Below are 5,439 nucleotides of genomic sequence, written 5' to 3'. Positions count from 1 at the left end.
AACATTCCCAGTAAGTTATAAAGAAAAAGCCTTATTAGAGCTGAACAGGGAGGAAGAGCCAGAGCAGATGCACAGCTGATTGCCTGGGCAGGGACAGAACCGATGGGATATATTAACTGGAAAGCAATTTGCCATCAGTATCTTCCCAGTGCATTGCATATCCTTGGCATTTGGTAAACAGTTAATAATAACTGGTCAGGAGAACAGTAACACAAATCAATGTACAAATTCAATTAGGAAGAGAAAATAAAAATATTATGTGAATTACTAAGCTAACCTGATATTTTAGCCTTGAGTTTAGAATTTGTTTGCTTTAGAGGAGAAGTTCTAATCAGATTAAAAGGAGGTTTCAAAAAAATTAATAGCAGATGTGAATGAAATAGATAATGATTTTCATTCCCGATTTTGTGACCAAGGTTATAGATGGAGAGAGGGAGTGTAATGGAAATAATGTGGCCAGGGTGCTTATGATTTTCTGATAAAGATTAACTCTTTACAGCTTCTCTCCTTTAGCACGTGCACAGTGATCAATCCTCAGCTTACCTGAATCCAGGTATAAAAATTGACAACCTCAATTTCTGACTGGTTTCCTCAAAATTTAGTCAGTATCTGAATGACGTGATTTTCTTCTGTTGAAGGCTGAAATACCTTCTCTAGAGGGATGCAGTATCAGGGTTATCCTTCACTATGGGAGGTTGCTAAATCTTCAGCCTGATCCATGAAGAGCTGTGTGATGCTTAGATCAGTAAAACTACTCACTGCCACATAAAAGGAAAGTGAGAGAACATGGGTCAGGCCTTCAGACAGGTTAATCATTATGTTTTCCTAACATGGAGCTGCACACATTGGGCATTTGAAGTTTCCAGCTCAGAGGCTGAAGGCACACCCACAGCCCCAGGACCTGCTCTCCTCAACCAAAGCTTTCCTGGTGGACATACCTGTTATAGCCCAGGAAAGAAAAATTAAAGAAATCACCTATAGAACCACGTACAGCAGAGTGCATGAAGCCCTGAGAGGACCTGGGATTGGTCACTTCAGGATGGAAGCACAGGGATAACAATTTCTGGAACTGTTTCATTCTGCATAGAAGAGAATCTATGGATTGTTGCATTTACTAATAAGCACAACTTGTGGAGGGACCAGGTGGACTTACTGGTGAGACACTGTCATGCATCTCCTGTCATTCCTCCCACATCCAAAAGGAGAAAAAAGTGAAGGTAAAACATCTCCATCGCCCCTGAAATGGCTGAAGAACCGTGATGGAGGAGACTGGAGAAAGCAGAGAGTGAGAACAGCGCTGCAGAGCATCCATAGAGACCTCAGAGAGCAGCTTCAGGTTATTATGGTGTCAATAATTAACTTGGAACAGCACTGCTGCCTTTTATCCTTGCTTGGAAAAGCCTCCTTTGATACCCTTGGATACCAGCATGGGTCCATGTATCCCTCCATGGCTCTGATGGCTCCACGCCAAGGAACACAGCCTTGCATTCGAGAGGACAAGACTGACCCCTGCCCTGTCAGATCAACTCCTGGAATTTACACATATTGCACTTTTCAGATGTTCTATAAATTTTGGAATTTCTCAATTTCAAGGAGTAATTTTGGTAAATTAGTGAAATCATCTCTTTAGAACCTGTCCAAGCTAATATCCTGAGGGGTAAGGGATTTCAGCCTTCCCTTCCCCTCCCAGTTCACATCTACTTGGTTGCCTTTAGCATCTTTAAGCTTTGGAGTGAAAAGAGAATACAGAGACAAATATGTTGTTTGTTTTCCCAGTGCCAGATGGATGGATTCAATTTTCAGATTCCTTAAACTGCCAACACTGCAAAATTGTAAAAAAAAAAAAAAACCAAACCACCAAACCGAAAATCATTTCATTTAAAGATCTGTCATGGCTTCTATAAACTGCATAGAATTTTTTTGGCATTTGTAACAGAATTGATGTCACATGTACATTCTATCACTCACATCTGATGATGTTACATTACTGAGATGCTTAGGTAAGGTAAAAAAATGTGAATATAGTGCTTCTTTTTTTCCTGCCTTCATTTAACCACAAGGATAACTCCATCCAGCACCTTTGGATTTCTGAAAGAAGCCCCTTTACATCCCCTCTATTAATACTTTGGATGCACAGAGGATACAAGCCATGATACCAAGTTGTTAGTCAGCTTCAAAACACAGTTGTTTGATTGGCAACCTCTTTGGTGAATGCATTCCATGTGTATTCATAGAATAAGAGAATCATGGAATAATAGGATCATTAAAGTTGGAACAGCCCTCCAAGATCATCGAGTCCAACCACTCCCATGTCCTCAAGTGCCACATTTACACAGCTTTTAAATCCATCCAGGGATGAGGACTCTACCACTGCCCTGGCTAGCTTGTGCCAGGGCTGGGCAACCCTTTCCACGAAGAAATTTCCCCTAATATCCAACTTGAACCTCCCTTGCCACAGCTTGAGGCCATTTCCTCTTGTTGTGTTACTTATTCCATGGGGGCAGAGCCTGACCCCCACCTGGGCCCCCCCCCCTGTCAGGGAGTTGGTCCTGTACCTGCTGGAGTTCCTGGTGCCCCTGGCACATCCATGGAGTTCATGGCCAAGCAGAACCCCCTGCCCATGCTGCTGATACACTGAAAGTCCTCCAGAAGCTGAAAACACTGCATGGAAGACTGATTTCCAAATGTGAATGTTTTACTTCCAAACAGGCTCTGTAACCCAAAGAGCATTTGTAAAAGGAGTTCTCTCTAACAGTCTACTAAAGTCTTGTGTGAATCACTAAACTATCACAACAATCTGGAATAATTGGCAGTTTTCCACTCAAAAACCCCGCTTGTGTCTGCTGGGTCTGAAAAGAGCTTGTACAACATCCAGAACTCCAGGAAAACCTGCCGTTCCCATTACACAGCCATTTCTCCGCTTCCAGAAACAATCTGCCACTACCACAAGAAGAGTCTCTCCAATAATTCTGCTGGGTTGTCACTTTTGCCTTGTAACTGGGGAATGTTTGTACCAGCTGAGACATTCACCCTTCCTGTTGTAATGGAGCTACTTAATGAGGTTTAACTCCTCTTACCTCTCAGACCTCAACCGGTTCCTGTCCATATCATCCCATCCTTTCGATCCCTGTTCTCATTGGAAAGGGACCCACAGGGATCATTGAAGTCCTTGTTCTGCACAGGACAACCCCAGGAATCCCACCATGTGCCTTCTTGGCACCTGGAGTATTCACGGAGCAGTGCAAAGAGTTAACCAAGGGCAAGTACAGGAAGGTGATGGGGAGGAACAGGGAGGAACATTTGGACTCCAGTAATTCATGGGAGTTTAAATAGTTGCTGAATGACATTGTGGACTATTAAGTTAATCGCCTAAGTGACCTTTGGGGAAAACGTGTAAACTCCCTAGGGAAGGAGTGAATGGGAAAGTGGCCAAGCATGGCACACACACCCCCCTCTGGACATTTGTACACATCAGGTGCCTGCAGGCAGTGCACACCACAACCTGTCTGGAGAGGATCAGACCCCCTCCCACCCTGCAGACATCCCACCTCCTCTTCAGGCACTTCTTATTTGCCCCCCCCCCCCAGTTAGATAAATTTTCCCTGGAAGGGGCTTGTTAGGATGATTTGCGTTCCCACCTGAAATACTGGTGTTTTGTAAAAGTCCAAAGTTTCCACTAAAAAAAAAAAAGTATTTTCTTGATCTGTCTCATTCATTAAAACTCTCTTCACTTTTCCAATTATGGACAGAAAAATCTATGGATTTAAGGCCTGATCCTGTATTTTTTCTGTATTTTTTGTGGAGACAGGTCTCAGGCCACTCTGCCGCTAAGACAATGTTGAAATCATTTTCCTCTCAGTGATTTGGGGCGTTTTTAACCAAGAGTCACATAGCAGCAGAGTCACAGCCCTGTGACAGAATCAGAAATTCAGTTTAATTTACAGTGTGCATTGAAAATTTAACATTTCCTATGACTGGACCACTTGAATTAAATATAACTGCAACAATTTAGATAAAATGGTGAGGATACTCTGGGTTGCCCCCGAGGTTCCAAGGGTTAACCAGTTCTAAGCAGGTCTGCAGGGGCTCTGCCCAGGGAGTGCAAATTGCTGCAAAACAATGCTCTGCTGTTGGGGTAGAGTTCTATAAGCAGATTTATGTGTATATAATCAGATAAAAGTGCCAAATGCAAAGTGCTCTCTGGCTGTTTGTATCCACAGTGTGGATTGTTTCCCCTGGGAAGAGCAGTTGTTCAGCACAAAAGACCTGTCAGTTCTAATGCTTGTGTGTGTGCTGGGGAGCTACAGGAGGAGCTTTCAGGGGCTTGGTTGTTTTGTGCACTAATTGAACATTTCTAAACCTGCAAGGCAAAGGGAGCACAACTGGATTTAAATGCCCTTATTTAAATTTAACAGCCAAGTATTATTTTTTTTAATCAAAAAAGGCTCTGACCATGCCTTGAGAACGAGGGATTACTACTGCCTTGAGCAGCAGTAACTATGAATCAGACTTACCTGGTTTCTTCACTTATTTTCTCTGATTACATCCAAAAAATGCAGGTTTTCCATGGCAATCTCTTCATCACATGTCAGGACACCCATTCAAACGTAAAGGGCTTCTCTTCCAGAGGCCTTCTGAGGTCACTGCTGCTCTGAGATCTTCAGGGACAGAATGTACACAATTCAATGAGAGGGGCTTTTGACATATTGTAAGAGCAAGATGGTCTCCGGCTGCAGAAGTAATCTAATGCCAGTCTTCCTTTGGTAGATTGTTTTTCTTCTTTTTTTATTTTTTTTTCCCAGACATAGTAGGAGAATATTTTTAAAAGCTCTTGCCTGGCTAAAATATAGATGAAATTATATAAATTCCAAGGTTTTAAGGATAAATTAGAAAAGAAATAAGATCAGGTCATTTAAATTAGTACCTGAATAACCTTAATTTATGATGGGAATATATGATAGAGTCTAGATATTTGATCTGGGTGTCAGCTCCATCCCAGTACACTGAGGCTCTGGACAGCCCCTGCCTTCCAGAGACATTCAACCCATAATTACCAACTCATGTTAATTTTCTGATTCCTGTTGATGTCGTGAATGAGTGAGCTAATTATCTGCCTGAGTGACTCTAGCAGCAATCCTAACAGCCTGGCACCTGAAATTTTCTAGGTCCCAGATACCACAGTTTACAATAAAACACAGGTCTGAAATTATTTCCATCATCCTCTCTGCCCAGTGTCCAGCACAGGATGGTTCCCATCCTTATCCTGGGATATGGTGATGGCCCCAGCCCATCTATTATGAGAAGGAAACACAGCAAAGTCTGAGGCTACAAATGCCTGAAGAACCTGCCCAACACTGGGACATTTGCTTTGTCTTTGCAATAATTCCCATCCCAACCTCCCTGAGCCAAAAGCTTGAGAAAACAGCCTTTGACACCCAC

This window comes from Manacus candei, unplaced genomic scaffold (assembly GCF_025592945.1).
Source record: "Manacus candei isolate 608988 ecotype Guabito, Panama unplaced genomic scaffold, ASM2559294v1 h1tg000037l, whole genome shotgun sequence".
Taxonomy (NCBI): Eukaryota; Metazoa; Chordata; class Aves; order Passeriformes; family Pipridae; genus Manacus; species Manacus candei.
Note: the sequence above shows the minus strand (reverse complement) of the source record.